Genomic DNA, 22234 nt, shown 5'->3' on the forward strand with positions numbered 1-22234 from the left:
AAGTGTTCATCACCATTCAACCTTCATTGTATGGACACAAACGGCTGACAACTTTCTTCAGATATCTTCATTTGTGTTCTGAAGATGAACGAAAGTCACACGGGTCTGAAATGACATGAGGGTGAGTAAATTATGACAGAATTTTCATTTTTGGTTGGACTATTCCTTTAAGAGATGTTTACACTCTTTAACGGTTACTCGTTACAGTCTTGTTTGGAAAACGCAATAACGAATGTTTGTTAAATCACTTACAGAAATCAATCTTAACACTATCATTGGGAAATGAGACTCAGTTCAAAGAAACCAAATCCCAAATCTTTTGGATAACATATTGTGCCAAAATATAAAAGTAATTCAGTTCACCAGATCAAGTTTTTAAGCTTGTAATAGTCTTTTTTGTTGCTGTTGTTGTTTTCTTTTTTAGTATTAAATGAAGTGGCAATGCAAATTTTGTGGGAAAGAAGTTCCAAGAAAAGGAGACCTCTTAAAACATTACAGATTAGATTATGACTGTTTAGTCATGGTGAACAAGTAGGACTACATATTAAATATCCAATTGTTTTGTTTCAGGACACTAATGGGGAAACAGACCAAGATGACCTTGCCGAGCACACACTGAATATTGTCACCAGAGGGGGGTCTCCAGACAGCAGACCTTTAGAGGCAGGAATAGTCTTGGAAAGTGTTCAATTTCTGGCAGGACTGACAAGCCAGTGTTGGCTTGATGTATTCTGTAAACCTAAATTACCCCAAGCCACTGAGGTATACATTTTAATTTTTTCAGAAAATGCTGCTTGAGCTAGACAGTGCGAAACTATCTCCAAAGATTCTGACTTTAAAGAACAAGATGTTGAGTTAAATTTATGAAGCCATGTTGTCTTGTTGACATTGTAAATGCAATTTTAATGCCATAGAGCATTGCACAACTTACACATGCAAAAGTCAACACAAGCATACGACACCACAAAGATTATATAAACAACATGCTCAACTCTACACCGCACTCAAACACACACACAAGCATACAACACCACAAAGATTATATAAACAACATACTTAACTCGACACCGCACTCACACACACACAAACAAGCATACAACACCACAAAGATTATATAAACAACACTCAACTCGACACCGCACTCAAACACAAGCATACAACACCACAAATATTAAAAAGCACGTAGATGCTTACTGTCTAATTGTCTTTAATAATTATTAATTATTGCTAATAACCAAACCCGCTCCTAAACGAAGCGCACTACATTTGCTGGAGCCCCATATGAGGTTTTAATGAGTTAGATTCAATTAATTAATTTAAATATTAATTAATAACTAAAGAAATAATTATTAATTATTTCTGATAGTAACACTGATCTAAACAACCAGTAAAGCCCTACAATATGATGCAATCCCATGTTGACTGCATCATCCACAGACCTGTTTGCTTGATAAGCAAATTGAAGGGGGTCTAGAAAGGGTCCAGTGACGTTCTTCTTCATTAATATTTATTTTCAGTCATTATTTTTGTCAAATGCCTGTTTAACGGCAGAACACAGTATACACCATTACACAACACACACACCATTGCACAGTAGATTTGCACACTATTTCAAACATACTAACATACAACAAAACAATATTAGCACAAATCATAGACATGCTTCTATTAAAGCTGTAAATTGTTGAACAGCTGAAAATGTTTTGAGATGTTTTAAGTTGCATTTATCAAAAAATAAAGAAATCCTTTAATATTCACCAGTTGTCTTTTTTCTTCCACTCATTTTAATGTATAACTAATTTGAAGTAAATAATCAGGTATTTTAAGTTTCAAGAACATAAAATTAATAATCTATACGCTTAAATGTATCATTCTGAATCAAACCCTAAATGTAAAAAAAAAAAAAATCTATTAAACGGCATTATGAAAGCTAAATATAACATTTCTAACTTAATAATAATGATTTATTTCCTCAAATAAAAACCATTAAACAAGCTTGACAAAATTTTAGAGAAAGATTCCAAGATGCACAATAAAGGGATAGTTCAACCAAAGATGAAAATTCTAGGGATGCACGATATATATCGGCAGATATTTTGGCAATAACTTATGGTTTATTTGCTTTCGGCTGAGAATCTCTGGCTGCCTGCGGCGTCTTTACTTCAGGCAGAGACTCAGGCAGTCTCAAGCGTGGCTGTGTGAGTGAGAGCAGGTGAGAGCCAAGCTGATATTGCTCTGTGTGGATTATTTCAATATCTCTGCACCTTGTTACATTGTTTTGGGTCTGGTTTTAATTCGGCATCATCTGCTGTGAGTAACGACATGCCATTTTCCATATTCTGTTTATGTTTCATGAGGCAATAAACTGAAACGCAACAAAAACATATATGCATGTTTCTTGGGGATGATCATTTTCATTTATTACTTGATAAAACATAAATAGAACGTGGGAAATTGCACATTGTTACTGCAGCACAGCATTGCGATTAAAACAAGCCCAAAAACAACCTAAACACAGTTCATAGATCTTTACAAAGTTTTACATAGTGACTTGAGATGGCTAAAATATTAGCTTGTGAGTGAAACGAATGTGTATGTTGTATTTTAAGAGTTGAGACTTTAAGAACATTATGACTCATGACTATTCGATCTCTATAATGTTACCTATTCCCATTATGATTGTTGTGTTCACGTTTCATAAGTTATACAGTACTGTTAAGGATGAGCACTGTAGTAAGCGTCTGTGAAACACACAAACCACCGCTGCACAAAAATATGTGTCCAAAGCTATTTTATTTTTTATATATACACTACCGGTCAAAAGTTTTGAAACACAAAAATTACAATATTATTTTTTTTCACATTTTAGAATAATAGTAAAATCATCAAAACTATGGAATAACATAAATGGAACTATGGGAATTATGTTGTGACTAAACAAAATCCAAAATAAATCAAAACTGTGTAAGATTCATTCAGATTTGTTTACCGATTCATTATCAGAGCCTATATCATCATGATGGCGCTGCGGATGGCTGCCTCGGTGTGGAGCCCCTCAGTTCTTTTGTTGTTTTTGTTTGTTTGTCCTGTGTTTAGTAATCTTTTTCCAGTCAGTTTTAACAGAGACGAACTGCTGAACATTCGACAGCATGTACCAGACAATCTTTTCCCGGTTTCCGAATATTCAGACGTTTTGCTAGACATTTTAGTTGGAGGCGCAGCTCTGCTGTTCAAGAAACGCAGGCGAGGGAGACGAGTCGGTGCGCTGGTCAAACTCAGTCCGCACTGATTTCAAACAGTGCTGCCGAGTATTCACTTAGCGTATCTCCGCTCTCTTCCTAACAAAATGGACAAACTACATCTCCTCACCCACACAAACAAGGACTTTTCACGTCTGCTGCCTTATGCTTCACAGAAACCTGGCTGAGTGAAGCCATTCCGGACAGCGCGTTACATCTGCCAGGCTTTCAGCTGTTCAGAGCGGATCTCATCGCGGAGTTAACGGGGAAAACGAGAGGCGGTGGAACATGCTTTTATATCAATGAAAGTTGGTGTACAGATGTAACAACGTTAAAGAGGATGTGCTGTCCTAATTTATAAGCGCTCTTTATTAACTGTAAGCCTTTCTACTCGCCGCAGGAGTTTTCCTCGTTTATTCTGGTGAGTGTGTATATCGCACCAAATGCATGTTTGAATGCCTCACTGCAACAGCTGGCTGATCAAATCACAGACACAGAACAACAATACCCGGACTCAGTTATTATTATTCTTGGGGATTTTAACAAAGCAAATCTCACACTTTAACTGCCAAAATACAAACAGCACATTACATGCCCAACCAGAGACAGGGACATACTGGATCATTGTTACACAACAATAAAGGATGCATATCGCTCTGTCCCTAAAGCAGCTTTGGGACTCTCTGATCACTGTCTGGTTCATCATCTTCCAACCTACAGGCAGAAATTAAAATCAACCAAGCCAGTAGTAAGGACTGTAAAGAGATGGACCAATGAAGCAGAGCGGGAACTACAAGCCTGCTTTGATTGCACAGATTGGACTGTTTTTGAGGCTTCAGCCACAGACCTGGACGAGCTCACAGATACTGTTACATCATATATCAGTTTCTGTGAGGATATGTGCATTCCTACTAGGACTTACTTAAAGTTCAACAATGACAACCCGTGGTTTACAGCAGAGCTCAGGCAGCTTCGTCAGGCCAAAGAGGATGCTTACAGGGGTGGGGATAGTCTTGTACAATCAGGCCAGGAACACACTGAACAGGGAAATCAGAGTGGCTAAATGAAGATACTCTGAGAAGCTGAAAAACAAGAAAAACAAGTTTTCAGCTAACGACCCTGCATCAGTGTGGAGTGGCATGAAACAAATTACAGGACTCCTACCCCCAACACTGTAGGGAACCAACAAATGGCTGATGACCTGAATGTGTTCTACTGCAGATTTGAAAGGCCCAATCTCACACCCCACACACACTCTGACCTTCACTTCACACAAACTCCAACACCTCCTGCAACCCCCCTCCTCCCGCTACTCAACCTGCACTTAAGATCTGTGAAGATGATGTGAGCCGTGTCTTTCGGAAACAAAAGTAGAGGAAGGCTTCAGGCCCAGATGGCGTCTCACCAGCGTGTCTTCGATCCTGTGCTAACCAGCTGGCCCCCATCTTCACACGGATCTTCAATAGATCACTGGAGCAGTGTGAAGTCCCATGCTGCTTCAAACACTCGATCATTGTTCCTGTCCCAAAGAAATCAAAAATCACAGGACTTAATGACTACAGACCTGTCGCCCTGACATCTGTGGTCATGAAATCATTTGAGAGACTGGTGTTGGCCCACCTGAAGAACGTCACTGGACCCTTTCTAGACCCCCTTCAATTTGCTTATCAAGCAAACAGGTCTGTGGATGATGCAGTCAACATGGGATTGCATCATATTGTAGGGCTTTACTGGTTGTTTAGATCAGTGTTACTATCAGAAATAATTAATAATTATTTCTTTAGTTATTAATTAATATTTAAATTAATTAATTGAATCTAACTCATTAAAACCTCATATGGGGCTCCAGCAAATGTAGTGCGCTTCGTTTAGGAGCGGGTTTGGTTATTAGCAATAATTAATAATTATTAAAGACAATTATTAATTATTAAAATCAATAGAACATTGATAAGAATCAATGTTAGCTTTTTCTAATTCTTTAAATCAACAATTATCAAAGATAATCGTTAATAGTTAACATCGATGAAACATTCATTAAAATTAACACTAGCTTACTGATCATTCAAATTCAACAATCATCAAAGACAATTATCAATTATCAAAATTCAATAGAATATTAATAAGGATTAACATTGATGGGGCACCACCCTGGAATCAGGGACTAACAACCAGATAGTAAAACAGTCTCAATATTAGATTGCTTTCTTAGGAAAATCGACATCCGAAGAATATCGATTTTCGGGAAAAAAACAATGAATGAAGGCTTGAATCAGAGCACTGACATCCCATCAGCATGACACAGGCGTATGCAAAACAAACCAAAACACTTCTCTTTGTAATATAAACAAAGTTTATTTATGCAGTAATATCAATTAATAATTAATACAATGCAGTCAATAAACTTCTGATTACAACTACAAACTAAACAGTGATATGATTAGATATGGAAACCAAAATAATCCTATAACATATGAGGGTGTGTGTGTGTGTGTGTGTGTGTGTGTGTAAGGAAGGATGCGCACAAAATGGCGGACGTGACTCTCATGGAGAGTATGTCACGCGAGACTACCGGCCAGGGAATATGGCCGCGAATGTGGGCGGAGAGAAACCAGTCAATGGCGTCTACCAGTTACCACGTGCATCCGCTTGTACGATAGCTTAGGGACAAAGCTGAGCTTTAGCACGAAGCTATCAACGAGCCAAAAATGTGTGCCAGAATGTTTGTTAGGGGTCGCGCGTGTGTGCGTGTGGTTAGTACGAGACAGAGACAGAGAGAATAAAGTGACAGCCCTAAAGCCGATTTCGCGATTGTGGGAGAGAAAGCAGCTGTTAGTTTATCACTCAGAGACTCGGTGGACGGCTCGTAAACAGTCCCACGTTCTTTGACTCTTTAATGGATAAACTCAGTTGCCGGTCTCACCCGCGATGGCGAAAATGCACAACAGTCCAATTTGGTTAGACCACACAGCAAAACAGATTTGTGATAATTAATACCCTGAGTATTAATAATGAGCGGACATGGCGGTCCATAAACTGTACAAGCAAAAACCTTGAAACACAAGAATAACACACAATAATATTCTATCTCTGCCCAGACGTAAACCTCTTACTTTAATCGTATGAGGATGCAGGTGGAATGTGTGTTCATCCGTCCTTTAGTTCCGACCCGGTTCCTTGAGGCTCGGGTGATGACGGGAGGCCGTTTCCTCGCTCTGTCAGCGGGCGTACGGCTGACTGTTTCTCGGCAGGCTGGTGGAGAAATCAGAAATGTCGACTTGATTGAAGATGGAAGAGAAATCTTTAATCTCTTCACTTCTGCAGGCAAACGGATGAAGATGCGGATTGCTCAGCTGTCTCCTTCGGATCTGTTAGAGTGTTCGGTTGAACACAGAGTAATCTCAACTCGTCCAGCGAGATGGAGATTGTATGGCCACAGTTTCAAGTTGGACGTTACTTCCACGAGGTTGCACCTGAGAGCAGCGATGAGCTACGTCTATACTCTGTGAACAAAGTTGCTGGAAGCAAATCCCGGAAGCATTTCAGAGGTATTTCTACTCCTGATGATGTCATGGTTTGATGGACGTTCTGTTGTGTGCCTCATCCAATAGGAGTTGAGAGTTCGATCCTTTAGTGAGCAAGGCTTCACGGGATTTGTAGTCTGCTTTGGACTCCCTTTGTTTGATTTTGGCGCGAATTTTATCAGTAAAAGTTATGACCTGGTATGTGGGGGCCTGAGTTAGGTTTTTACGACTGTGTTAGGCCTGCCTTTGTCTTCTGAATACATGAGGCCCAACAATATCCTGCAACATCTGGACAGACCAGGGACATATGCAAGGATCCTTTTTGTGGACTTCAGTTCAGCTTTCAACACCATCATCCCAGCTATACTCCAGAATAAATTACACCAACTCTCTGTTCCCATGTCTATCTGTCAGTGGATTACCAACTTTCTGACAGACAGGCAGCAGCTTGTGAGACAGGGGAAACTCACTTCTAGCACCTGTACAATCAGCACTGGTGCCCCCCAGGGATGTGTGCTCTCCCCGCTACTCTTCTCCCTCAACACCAGTGACTGCATCGCCAAGGACCCCTCTGTCAAGCTCCTGAAGTTTGCAGACGACACCACTGTCATCGGCCTCATCCGAGATGACAATGTGTCTGCATACAGAAGGGAGGTTGAACAGCTGGCTGTCTGGTGCAGTCAAAACAACCTTGAGCTGAACACGCTCAAAACGGTGGAGATCATTGTGGACTTTAGGAGGAACACTCCAACACTGACCCCCCTCACCATTCTAAACAGCACTGTGGCAGCAGTGGAGTCATTCATGTTCCTGGGCACTACCATCTCACAGGACGTGAAGTGGGAGACCCACATTGACTCCATTGTGAAAAAGGCCCAGCAGAGGTTGTACTTCCTTCGCCAGCTGAGGAAATTCAATCTGCCACAGGCGCTGCTGATACAGTTTTACTCAGCAGTCACTGAGTCTGTCCTCTGCACTTCAATAACTGTCTAGTTTGGTTCAGCTACAAAATCAGACATTAGAAGACTACAAAGGACAGTTCGGACTGCTGAGAGGATTACTGGTTGCCCCCTGCCCCCACTTCAAGAACTACACACTTCCAGAGTGAGGAAAAAGGCTGGAAAAAATCACTCTGGACCCCACTCACCCTGCCCACTACCTTTTTGAACTGTTGCCTTCTGGCTGACGCTTCAGAGCTCTGAGCACCAGAACCGTCAGGCACAGGAACAGTTTTTTCCCTCAGGCTATCCAGCTCATGAACAGTTAAATTGCCCCACTGAGCAATAACTATGTCCAATACACAGTTTAGTCTTTCTTATATTTATCCAACACATCCAACCTCTTCTGCCATTTCATTCCTCTGAGAGAAAAAAAAAAAAAATAAATTGCACAGTACATAACAGATTTGTATGCACTGTACATAACATTGTATTAGATTTGCACTACCCATGTGTATGCATGTATGTGTGTGTCTGTACGTATGTGTATAAAATTGTTTTATTTTTTATTATTATCTATGTCTTGCTGCTGTTTTTGTATTGTTTTTGTATTGTTGTACACTGGAAGCTCCTGTCACCAAGACAAATTCTTTGTATGTGTAAGCATACTTGGCAATAAAGCTGATTCTGATAACCATTTTGTAAAATCACACTTAGGTGGAAGCAAATCAACATCTTTCATGTGTTTTGAGTCATTAAACCACTGATAAAGCACAGAGGTGGAATTATCTAGTTATACTTTAGGTCTAATTATACTTTATTCAAACCAGCGTGTCTACTAAGAGACTTTATCAGTGTTTAAATATCATAAGTGTTTTCCCTGCAAATGACAACAAAGCATTTAATTTTGTGAACTGCTTTGCATGACCATCAAGGAATATACATTGTAATGTCATTAGTCACTTTTACTCTTAATTAATCCAGCTCCTTTCTCTCCTTGTTAAACGGGGGTGCAGGAACCCTATCGTATTCGTACTGATTTTCTGTTTATTAACATCATTAGGGGTCCAAGCACCGAAGGTGCAGGAACCCTATTGTATTCGTACTGATTTTCAGTTTATTATTATCAGTAGGGGTCCAAACACCGAAGGTGCAGGAACACTAGTGTATTCGTACTGATTTTCTGTTTATTATTAGGGGTCCAAGCACCGAAGGTGCAGGATCCCTATTGTATTTGTTCCGATTTTCTTATTAGGGGTCCAAGCACCGAAACTATGTTTCGGGACAGCGACACCTTGTGGTCAAAAATTATAATGCTATTTCTTAAAATGCTAAAAGCTATTGACTCCTTTTGCCTACTGTCATGAGACTGGTCTTGATAGATTCCATGGTTCATGCCGAGAACAATGAAACCTATTATGTCATGATCGAGCAAACTTCCTGTCCGCCATTTTTAAAAGTTTTGAAAACGTATTTTTTCAAACTCCTCCTAAACTGTTTGTCCGCTTTGCAGGAAAATTGGCCTGCATCATGTAGAGGCACTCACGACAAAAATGTATAAACAGAATTTTGATAAACCATACCGTTTTTGAATGGCGCTTAAACGAATTCGACAAAGAGCATGCCAAAATGGACATGAGGGTATATCTCCGTAATTCTTTAGCATATTCATACCAAACTTATTATTTGTCGTAGGCACAATGACTCGAGGGTGCCTGCTCAGTTTCGGAACAGTGCCACCTAGTGGTGATGAGATATCAAAAAGCAAATTTTTGCTTATAACTTCTGAACAGTTTGTCATAAAATCATCAAATTGGTCTCATTAGATTCAGTGGGGTATAGCGAGTTCAACGATATGAAAAATTCCTATGTCGGCCATTTTGAATTAGTCATAAAATGCTGTATTTTACCAACAACTTGGCATATCGTTACGAAACTCTGTATGTGTCTTTGGCACCATGCTCTGAAGGGACTCAATAAGTTTCGGGACAGCGCCACCTTGTGGTCAAAAATTATAATGCTATTTCTAAAAATGCTAATAGCTATTGACTCCTTTTGCCTACTGTCATGAGACTGGTCTTGATAGATTCCGTGGTTCATGCCGAGAACAATGATACCAATTATGTCATGATAGAGCAAACATCCTGTCCGCCATTTTTAAAAGTTTTGAAAACGTATTTTTTCAAACTCCTCCTAAACTGTTTGTCCGATCTGCACAAAAATTGGCCTGCATCATCTAGAGGCACTCACGACAAAAAGTTATTCACAGAATTTTGATTAACCATACTGTTTTCGAATGGCGCTTCAACGAACTCGACGAAGAACATGCAAAATTGAACTTGAGGCTGTATCTCCACAACACTTTGAGGGATTGGGAAAAAACTTGGTACGTGTCATCACCATTAGACCCTGAGGATACCTGCAGTGTTTTGCCACACTGCCCCCTACTGGTCAGGAGATACTCTTAAACGCTTTCCTGCATGATAACCATCATGCCCAGATACTTCCTGAGCAGTTTCAGAACAGCGCCACATACTGCACAAAAATTCTGAGAACTAGCTATTTTTAGTTAATTTTAAATGTAAATTTTTTTTACGATTCAAAGTTTCCTTTTTCTAACTCCTCATACACTGTTCATCGGACTCTAACCAAAAACATGTCACAAAGCTTCTTTTGCTGCTCATGGTGCCAATAATTGCTTGACCCCAGTATAGCTGCTTGCAGCTATATTTATTATTTTTTTTCTGCCCTAAAAGTGTCTGGGCGCCAGAGACTGTAAGTCGCAAAGACACCAAACTTGGTGGGATGGTCAGAAATCCCTCCCCCCCACTACTAAGGCACCCAAACACACACCCATCGGACACTAGGTGGTGCTATAATAAGCATCTTTGCATTTGTGGTCATAACTCTGGGGATCAAAATTATTTTTTCCTTTGAATCCTTGAGACAAGGTTTCATTTCCGTCTATTAAATTTTTTTAAACTCCTCCAAGGCCGCACGTCCGCATGAAATTTGGTATGCATCATCTATGGAACCTCCTGACCAAAAGTTATCAAAATAATTTTATTTCGTTGAGATGTTATGAAGATATAAGCCAACGAACTGGTCAGGCGTCATCCATGTAATCGAAATTGACCTATATCTACCAAATTAAAAGTCCAAACATAGCGAAACTTGATACATAGACAACACTACATTCTGAGGCTGCATGCCATGTTGGGTCAAATTCCGCCTATAGGGGGAGCTACACCTGAAAAACCCTCCTAACTCCATATGATCAATGATGTTGAAAATTGGTTTGCATCTTCTGTGGCCCAAAGACTAACATATCACTCAAATCAACAAACATGGCCGCCAGCAGCCAATCACATCAAATCTGAATGGCCGGGCATTACGAAACTTGAGATATTCGTACACAGTGTCAAAATGAGGCTGTGTACCAAGTTTTGTGAGAATCGGCCACAAGGTGGCGCTATAACAAAAACATTTACATTTTTGCTAATTACTCGGCATCCAAGCACATTAAAATCAAAATGCTTTTTACCTCTAAATCCTTGCGTCAAGTCCTACAAAATGTATATCTCAGTTTTATTTCATTTTATAACATGTTACTGCCATTCTAATTTACTGAAAACCCTACTTTTTCTAACTCCTCCTAGGGCGTTAATCAGATCTTCACCAAACTTGGCCCAGGTCAGCGCTAGACCATGCAGGCAAAAAGTGATCAAAATAATTTTTATCCATTAAATTGTCTAGAAGATACAATCCGATATATTTGACTAGTGTGGCCCATTATGACTAATATTCCTGTATCTTGTGTGCACAAATGCCAAACTTCACAAAACTGTGTAAATATGGAAAACAGGACATTGAGGAATCATTACTAAACTTCATGGATTTATGATGAACAGGGGGGCAAACAGCAAATGTTAAATAACACAGGATAAGAAATCTTATTATGTCTAAGGCATTCATGAGTGTATGGATGCATATAACATTTATTTTAAGAAACATGGAACACTGACAATGTCTTCTGACTTTTATAATATTAGTTTGCAAATAAATCTGTGATTTCCAAAATGATTATAGATAAATCAAATGTCACCTTAATTTTTACATATCCTAAAAATATTGAAAACATATTTGTTGCCAAACATGATTAACTATCACACTGTTTTAGGGATATGTTTACATATGTCTGGAATTACATTGTGTTTATTTTTCCATTATCCCCGTTTCTGTCACGCGTAATTTATATATGGCTGCATCCAAAAACTGTAAAATACTGCCTTAAAACCAGCCCAAAAGTGCCCCATAGGCATACTATGGCAAGGCTCTTGCCCATGAAAACAATTGGACAATACACTTTGTGGGATCATATCTCCAAATCAGAATGTCGTAGAGACATAGGGGTGGGCTCATTTCACTCGGGCTACCAATCGGTCTTTATGTATCATCTTGAAAATGGCCCAAGCAACCACCCCCATAGACTTCCATTCAAAATGGCTTAGAAGGGTATCTTCAGAACAGAATTTTGTTGACACTTGGCAATTGGATCTTTTGAGTCAGGTTAGTAATCAGCCAATAAGAATCTCTCTGGTCACTGGCTAGCCACGCCCTAGCAACCATTTAGAGCACCCTAGCAACCAGCCCTATTGACTTCCATTAAAAATGGCTGAGTGTGATATCTTTGGATCAGAATGTCCAAGAGAAATGACAGTTGGCTTGTTTTACTTGGGTGAGCAATCAGACTTCAGGTATCTTCATGGAAACTACTTAGCCATGCCTTAGCAACCATTTAGAGCACCCTTGCAACCAAACCCATTGACTTCCATTCAAAATGCTTAGATGGGGATCTCAGGATCAGAATGTCGTAGAGACTTCTGGTTTCATTCAATGGACTCAGGATAGCAAGGACCTTTTGAGTATCACATTGGTAACTGCCTAGCAACCAAATGGGGTTACCCTAGTAACCAAGTAACAAATCTCATATCGCTGCTCCAGAACATCGTAGACACTTCCGGTTTTACTTATTTCACTCAGGGTGGCAAGGAGCCTTGTTAAGTATCACCTTGGTAACTGCCTAGCAACCAGATGGGGTTACTCTAGCAACCAAGTAACAAATCACATATCTCTGCACCAGAACATCAGAGAGACTTACGGTTTCGTTCATTTGACTCAGGGTAGCAAGGATCCTTTTGATTATCACATTGGTAACTGCCTAGCAACCAAATGGGGTTACCTCAGCAACCAAGTAACAAATCACATATCTCTGCACCAGAACAACGTAGAGACTTTTGGTTTCATTCATTTGACTCAGGATAGCAAGGAGCCTTTTCAGTATCACCTTGGTAACTGCCTAGCAACCAGATGGAATTACCTTAGCAACCAAGTAACAAATCATATATCACTTCAGAACATCGCAGAAACTTCCGGTTTTGTTCATTTGACTCAGGGTAGCAAGGAGCCTTTTCAGTATCACCTTGAAACTGCCTAGCAACCAGATGAGGTTACCCTAGCAACCATGTAACAAATCACATATCTCTGCACCAGAACATTATAGACACTTCTGGTTTTGTTCATTTGTCTCAGGGTAGCAAGGAGCCTTTTGATTATCACTTTGGTAACTGCCTACCAACCAGATGGGGTTACCCTGCAACCAAGTAGCAAACCACATTTTTCCCCAATTTTCAACAAATTTAGTTTAAGCAGGATCTATTCTGTCAATTTGTATTATTTGCCATCCACTGGATCATTTCTGTCAATTCTGATTATTTTGGTTATTTCTTCAAATGTGCTTGGACCCCGATGACTGCGGCTTGCAGCTATATTTATTATTTTATTATTCTGCCCTAAAACTGATCGTACAGACCAGGGAAGGTAGTCCCCCAGAGTACTAAAGCGTATCTAAGTTTGGGCCTGATCAGCCTCTATAGTGATCATTTTTACCTTTTGGCCAATAACGTCTAAACCGTTTGACGCACACTCAAGTGTCTTATATCGTTGGATTCCATGGCTCAAGACGAACAAATCATATATCTCCGTCATGAAAATGTCTGCGCTAATTTGCATAATTCGAAAGAAATACTTTTTTGAACTCCTCCTAGGCCGTATGTCCAATTTGCACGAAAATCTGTGTTTGTCTACTATGGACCCACCTGACAAAAAGTTATCAAAAGAATTTTGATTCGTCAAAGCGTTACGAAGATATAAGCCAACGAATTGGTCAGGCGTCGTCCATTTTGTACGTATTGACCAATATCTACCAAATGAAAAGGCCAAATTTTACAAAACTTGAAACACAGACAACAGGACACGCACACAAAGTCGTGAAAAATTTAGCCTATAGGGGGCGTAACAACTAAAAAACGCTCATAACTCTGCAACCGTATGATCAATGAAGTTGAAAATTGGTATGCATCTTGTAGGGGCTAACATATCTTACAATATCAGTCGGACAAATAAAAAACATGGCCGCCAGCAGCTAATCAATTTTCAGCAACTAATAACATCAAATCTGAATGGCCGACCGTTACGAAACTTGAGATATTTGTAAACAGTGTCAGAATGTGGCTGTGTTCCAAGTTTTATGAAAATCGGCCACAAGGTGGCGCTATAACAAGGTTGACTAATCTTAAAATTATTTTTACCTCTAATTCCTTGCACCAAGACCTACAAAATGTATATCTTTGTTTTATTGGTTTTTATAAAATGTTTCCGCTATTCTGATTTTCTAAAAAAGCAACTTTTTTGAACTCCTCCTAGACCGTATATCCGATTCTCACAAAAATTGGTGTGTGTCTATTATGAACAGCTTTTATATAGGGTTAAATAAGGCCGATCGGAACTAAACTTGGTATGCCTTTTTGTCTCTTGGCCCAAGTAGTCTGTGCAAAATTTGACAGAAATTGGACACCTGGTGGCACTATTGCATTTTACATGCATGTAAATTGTTATATATGCCACTGTGTTTAAAAAAGAAACACGTTATTCAGACCATGCTGTAACCCTCATTCTAAACAACTTTGCCAACTTTGCCATTGGTTTGAAACAAAACGTTCAATAAATACTTGAGATTAATTTAAAAGATTACTTTTTCGAACTAGTCGTAGGCCGTTCGCCCGATTGGAAGCAAACCAGTACAGAAACATTCTCTGGAGTCCCAAAATGAAAAGTTAAAGGAATTGTCAAATTGTAATTTATCGTCAAACGGTATGCCAAAACGTTCATAATAGGTGAGCAACTTTTACTAAAATGGTTATAACTCTTGAACGGATTGAGATATTATCACCAAATTTGGTAAACGTACAGTGGCATGCAAAAGTTTGGGCACCCGATCAAAATTTCTGTCGCTGTGAATAGCTAAGCGAACAAAAGATGGCCTGATTTCCAAAAGGCTTAAAGTTAAAGATGACACATTTCTTTAATATTGTAAGCAATTTTACTTTTTTATATTCATCTTTTACAGTTTCAAAATAACAAAAAATGAAAAGGGCCGGAAGCAAAAGTTTGGGCACACTGCATTGTCAGAACTTAGTAACACCCCCTCACAAGTATCACAGCTTGTAAAAGCTTTTTGTAGCCAGCTAAGTGTCTTTCAATTTTTGTTTGGGGGATTTTTGCCCATTCTAACTTGCAAAAGACTTCTAGTTCTGTGAGATTCTTGGGCCGTCTTTATGCACTGTTCTTTTGAGGTCTATCCACAGATTTTCGATGATGTTTAGGTCAGGGGACTGTGAGGGCCATGGCAAAACCTTCAGCTTACGCCTCTTGAGGTAGTCCATTGTGGATTTTGAGGTGTGTTTAGGATCATTATCCTGTTGTAGAAGCAATCCTCTTTTCATCTTCAGCTTTTTTACAGATGATGTGATGTTTGCTTCCAGAATTTGATGGTATTTAATTTAATCCATTCTTTCCTCTACCAGTGAAATGTTCCCCTGTGCCACTGGCATTAACACAAGCCCAAAGCATGATCGATCCACCCCTGTGCTTAACAGTTGGAGAGGTGTTCTTTTCATGAAATTCTGGACCCTTTTTTCTCCAAATATACCTTTGCTCATTGCGGCCAAAAAGTTATATTTTAATTTCATCAGTCTGCAGGACTTGTTTCCAAAATGCATCAGGCTTGTTTAGATGTTCATTTGCAAACTTCTGATGCTGAGATTTGTGGTGAGGATGCAGGAAAGGTTTTCTTCTCATGACTCTTCCATGAAGATCATATTTGTGCAGGTGTCGCTGCACAGTAGAACAGTGCACCACTACTCCAGAGTCTGCTAAATCTTTCTTAAGGTCTTTGCAGTCAAACAGGGGTTTTTATTTGCCTTTCTATCAATCCTACGAGGAGTTCTCTCTGAAAGTTTTCTTGGTCTTCAAGACCTCAACCTGAACTCCAACATTCCTGTTAACTGCCATTTCTTAATTACATTATGAACTGAGGAAACAGCTACCTGAAAATGCTTTGCTATCTTCTTATAGCCTTCTCCTGCTTTGTGGGCATCAATTATTTTTATTTTCAGAGTGCTAGGCAGCTGCTTAAAGGAGCCCATGGCTGCTGATTGTTGGGACAAGATTTGAGGAGTCAGAGTATTTATACAGCTTTGAAATGTGCATCACCTGGCCTTTCCAAACGATGACTGTGAACAAGCCATAGCCCTAACATGCTAATTAAGGTCTGAGACCTTGGTAAAAGTTATCTGAGAGCTCAAATCTCTTAGAGTGCCCAAATTTTGCATGGTGTTCCTTTCCCTTTTTTCACTCAAATTGTACAAAATAAAAATAATACACTAATATTGCTTAAAATGTTGAAAAAAATGTTTCATCTTTAACTTTATGCCTTTTGGAGATCAGTTCATCTTCTACTCACTAAACTATTCACAGCAACAGAAATTTTGACCAGGGGTGCCCAAACTTTTGCATGCCACTGTATGTATGGGCTCATGCTGAGGTCACATAAAAAATATTGCGCACCTCTGCCTCTTGGTGCCGCTATAATGGTTAAAAACAAAAATGGAACTTGGTTAAAACTATGGAACTGTCCAAAATTTGAAAACAGTTGGCCACCAGGAGGCGCTATGGCATTTTACATACTTGTAAATTGTTGTATATTACGCTTTTTTACACAAAGACACTTTATTCATACCATACTGTAGATCTCCTTATTCTGAACAATTTAGCCTCAAGTACCATTGGTGTGAAAGAAAACATTCATTAAATACTTTAAAAAAAGTACTTTTTCAAACTAGTGGAGGCCGTCCGGAACAAACCACTGCAGAAAGATTCAGCAGAGTCCCAATGTAAAAAGTTAAAGGAATTTTGAACTTTTCATCGTCAAACGGTATGCCAAAACTTACATAGTGGGTGTGGCCACTTTTACTAAAACAGTTATAACTTTTTAACAGATTGAGATATTATCACCAAATTCGATACATTCTGAGGATAAACACAAAAAGTACACCTCTGCCTCTTGTTGGCACTATAATAATATAAAAATTAAAAATTTCTCTAACTATGGAACAGCTGGTCCGATTGACTTTTGCATGCAGTTTCTGTGTCGAAGGTGATATCAAGGTCTATGAAGACAGTTGCATATCTTGAAAAAAATAGCCGCCATTAACATATGAACTTTTAGCAGCTATTTGAACTAGTCCTAGGCCATTTGCCTGATCGGAACCCATCCAGTGCAGAAATATTCAGCAGAGTCCCATTATGAAAAGTTAAAGAAATGTTGAAATTTTGATTTATCATCAAATGGTACGCCACAACGTACGTAATGGCCGTGCCTACTTTTACTAAAACGGTTATAACTTTTGAACAGATTGACATCTATCATTTTTCTTCAAAAAGAACTGGAGTTGTATGGATTAATTTTATGCTGCCTTTATGTGCTTTTTATAGCTACAAAATTTTGCTACCTAATTTTCAACAAATTTAGTTAAGGCAGGATCTATTCTGTCAAAATTCTTTTTTCCTGTGATTCCTTGCATCATGGAGAATCTTGTAAGATCGGACGTTTTTGGCTCAGCTCCTTCGTTTCCACGCTACTTTGGATTGTTTGAAAAAAAATTCAAAAACTCATCCTAGGCCGTTTGCCCGATCGGAACCAAACCAGTGCAGAAAGACTCAGCAGAGTCCCATTATGAAAAGTTAAAGAAATGTTGAAATTCGGATTTATCGTCAAACAGTATGCCAAAACGTTCATAGTTGCGCTATAAAAGTCAGGAATGTAAAAATACCAAATCTGTGCGATACCGCACCTGATGTTTCTAAAAATTAAAGCACTTTAACATTGTTTTAGTTGTTTCTAATTAGGTTGGCTTGACTTGTCCCGCACCGTTAGGCGTAGACCCACGAATTATGACTTTTCTAAGGGATGGGGGTACGGTGCACCCCTGGGGGGCAAAAAAAATCCCAAAAAATCCCATAGACTTTGCATTATGACTAACTTTGATGGATCATATCTCCGGATCAGAGTTTTGTAGAGAAATGTGGGTGGACTCAATTCATAATGCCTAGCAAGCAGTCTTGGAGCATTACATAAGATTGGGGCTAAGATGTACCCCTGGGAGGTAAAACCGGCCCACAAATGCCCCATAGGCATACTATGGCAAGGGTCTCGCCCATGAAAACAATAGTTTTTTCCTACTATGACAAGACAATGAATTTTGTGAGATCATATCTCCCAATCAGAATGTCATAGAGACAGGCTCATTTCACTCGGGCTACCAATCAGTCTTTAAGTATCATCTTGGAAATGGCATACCCACACCCTAGCAACCATTTACGGCACCCTAGCAACAACCCCCATACACTTCCATTAAAAATGGCTCAGAATGCTATCTTCAGAATAGAATGTCGTAGACACTTGGGGATTGGATCTTTTGAGTCAGGTTAGTAATCAGCCAATAAGAATCTCTCTGGTCACTGGCTAGCCATGCCCTAGCAACCATTTAGAGCACCCTCGCAACTAGCCCTATTGACTTCCATTAAAAATGACTGAGAGGGATCTCTTTGGATCAGGATGTACTAGAGACATGACAGTTGGCTTGTGTCACTTGGGTGAGTAATCAGTCTTCATGTATCCACTTGAAATACAACTTAGCCATGCCCTAGCAACCATTTAGAGCACCCTAGCAACAAGCCCCACTGACTTACATTTAAAATGGCTGAGTGTGATATCTTTGGATCAGAATGTGCTAGAGACATGAGAGTTGGCTTGTTTTAATTGGGTGAGCAATCAGACTTCAGGTGTCATAATGGAAACTATTTAGTCACACCCTAGCCACTATTTAGAGCACCCTAGCAACCAAACACCATTGACTTCCATTCAAAATGCTTAGATGGGGATCTAAGGATCAGAATGTCGTAGACTTCTGGTTTCATTCAATGGACTCAGGATAGCAAGGAGCCTTTTGAGTATCACCTTAGTAACTGCCTAGCAAACAGATGGGGTTACCCTAGAAACCAAGTAACAAATCACATATCTCTGCACCAGAACATCGTAGCAACTTCCGCTTTCATTCATTTGTCTCAGGGTAGCAAGGAGCCTTTTGAGTATCACCTTGGTAACTGCCTAGCAACTAGATGCAGTTACCCTAGCAACCAAGTCACAAATCACATATCTCTGCACCAGAATATCATTGAGACTTACGGCTTCATTCATTTGACTCAGGGTAGCAAGGAGCCTTTTGAGTATCACCTTGGTAACTGCCTAGCAGCCAGATCGGGTTACCCTAGCAACCAAGTAACAAATAAAAATGTTCCCAATTTTCAATAAATTTAGTTTAAGCAGGATCTATTCTGTCAGTATTATTTGTCATCCACTAGATAATTTCTGTCAATTCTGATTATTTTCTGATAATATTATTTCTTCACATGTGCTTGGACCCCGATGATTGCCGCTTGCGGCTATATTTATTATTATCTAAATAACAGAAATTATATACAAAATAACACAAGAATGTTGGCATTGTGACAAATGTTCATTCATTCAGATTCTTTTTCAGTGAAGTGTAACATTACATTCAGTTTTCATTGTATTTTTAAATAAAACTTTTTACGTGATATGAAGATGAAAGAAAATGCTGTTAATCTTGTATATTTTGATCACGATTTTTGTTTTTTTTAAGTTTTTGTTGTTTCAAAGGGGGGCGTGACCAAATAAATTTGAGAACCATTGGTTTAATGCATTATTACAGCTAAAGTTCATTATCCTCTCTCTCTCTGTTATAGAGTCATTAGGATTACCGTAAACACTCATTTGTATGAGAACCATACAATTTATGCTAGTGTATTGTCGTTTATTTCTCATTCAAATCAACATTCATTTGTTTTATAGGCACATTTCTTGTTCATGTTACATCAGCCAAACCTTAAATAGCAGCAAGTCCAAATTCCAAGCTTTTACATGACATATATTTTTCAAATGAGAAGCTTTTAATGAATTAGCTAGCAGTTCCAGGTTAAAGGATTAAAAATCCAGTTGGTTTTGGGTGAGAACAGACCAAAATATAACTCCTTTTTCACTGTACATCTTGCCATTGCAGTCTCTAGGCACGATCATAATTTCAAGCTCGATTACAGGAAGTGTTATCGAGCTTGAAATCATGATCGCCAAGGAGACTGCTGTCAAGATGTAGTGAAAAAGGAGTTACATTTTGGTCTGTTCTCACCCAAAACCAACTGGATCACTTCTGAAGACATTGATTAAACCACTGGAGTCTGATGGATTGTTTATGCTGACTGATCACCATTCACTTGCTTTATATGGACCTATAGAGCTACATATATTCCTCTAAAAATCTTTGTGTTTTGCAGAAGAAAGAAAGTCATAGACATCTGGGATGACATGAGGATGAGTAAACGATGAGAGAATTTTCATTTTTGGGTGAATTAACCCTTTAAGGTAAGCAGAGCTAACATAACAGAAGTAAAACAGCCCTTTGAAATTTAGCATGAATCAGTTACACTGTATGAGAGTGTAACCCACTTTTTATTACCTTCATGTGCAGTTGTGTAATGAACCATAGCAGAACATACTGATAGCCATTCCACACCAAAGTCATTTTAATATTCCCCTGATTCTGACTTGGAAAAACTTTGCCAGAATATATATGGTCAGTGATTATCCCACTTAAAAATGCAAAAATGTTGTCAATGCACATATTGCATTTTTCTGTTTTGTTGTTAAATGCATCAGTAACTATTACATTTAAGTAGGCTATGATGTTGCCATGTGGTATAAAACATAGGCCTATAATAAATAATTTAAAAAAATAATACAGATTGGTGTAATTTTACATACAAGTTCTGAAAATGAATGCTTCTAAACAAATGTAGAACTATAAATGGAACTTTCCATCCCCTTTGATTGCAGCCCCTTTCAAGCCACAAGACAAATACCCACCAAAAGTAGGTTGCTCATGTAACTGATAACCACTAAACTGGTAAACTGCCTGTCAACCTCTGAAGTTTAATCATGTATACAGATTTTGCTGTTTCAGGAGGAAATTGGTACTTTAATTCACCAAAGTTGCATTCAACTGATCACAAAGTATAGTCAGGACATTCTGATGTAAAAAAAAACAGCACCATTACTATTTGAAAAATAATTTTTGATAAAATCTAGACAGGCCCCATTTCCAGCAGCCATCACTCCAGCACCTTATCCTTTAGTAATCATGCTAAATTGCTAATTTGTTACTAGAAAATCACTTGCCATTATATCAAACATAGTTCAAAGCTATTTGGTTCGTTAAGTGAAGCTTAACATTGTCTTTGTGTTTGTTTTTGAGTTGCCACAGTATGCAATAGACTGGCATGTCTTAAGGTCAATATTAGGTCAAAAATGAGGTCACGTGACGCCATGCAAGAAGCAGACGTGTGAGCGACGAGCTCTGCGCACTTTATTTATTATTTTCATGTTATAATCTGGTGAAATTTGATACACCCAGTTACACATTTGCTCTTTGAGGCAAAACATGGAAAAGAAGTCAAAATCCTCGGGCTCTGGAGACATTAAAAGACACTTACGTGTTCAGGATGAAAGCCCTGACAGGCCTACAGACTGTGGATTCGATTTGGATGGTGCGGAGGGAGAGGAGATCCAGCATCAATTGTCCAACATGTCGGTGATGCTGTTCTTGCTGACTTGGGAAGACCTCGTTGTAATATGTCGATCGATTACAGCGATGGAAATAAAATTCTCTGAGTTAGTTACAAGAGTGACTGATGTTGAGAGACGAATCGATTGTCAGGAGTCTTCGGAGAGGGAATTAACCGCTAATCCGCCCATGACCAAAGTTGATTTGGAACATCTCCTTGAAAAGCTTGAAGATCTTGAGAATAAAAGCCGCAGGAAAAATGTTCAAATTGTTGGAATACCTGAGCATGAGGAGGGCAGAACTATGGTGAAATTCCTAGACTAGCTTTTCCAGAGTCTGCTCGACATAACAGGCCACAAGTTGGAAATCGAGCGAGCTCACAGAGTCCCAGCTCACAGATTTGCTGAGGGAGAAAGGCTCCGATCAATCCTGGCCAA

The 22234-nt window shown here is 39.1% G+C and overlaps 1 protein-coding gene across 9 annotated transcripts in view; it reads right to left on the bottom strand.

Moving 5' to 3' along the window:
- LOC127443682 (transmembrane protein 131-like) overlaps positions 1–22234 on the bottom strand; it is a 143210-nt gene that overhangs the window by 113505 nt on the left and 7471 nt on the right. For 3 of the 9 annotated variants that reach the window (XM_051702462.1, XM_051702464.1, XM_051702461.1), the window contains exon 3: positions 4645–4758. The exons of the other annotated variants lie outside the window; for them this stretch is intronic. The gene's annotated coding sequence lies outside the window, so the exon portion shown is untranslated. The remainder of the gene's footprint in view (positions 1–4644; positions 4759–22234) is intronic. 9 annotated transcript variants of the gene reach the window in all.

The sequence above is a fragment of the Myxocyprinus asiaticus genome, chromosome 7 (assembly GCF_019703515.2).
Source record: "Myxocyprinus asiaticus isolate MX2 ecotype Aquarium Trade chromosome 7, UBuf_Myxa_2, whole genome shotgun sequence".
Taxonomy (NCBI): domain Eukaryota; kingdom Metazoa; phylum Chordata; class Actinopteri; order Cypriniformes; family Catostomidae; genus Myxocyprinus; species Myxocyprinus asiaticus.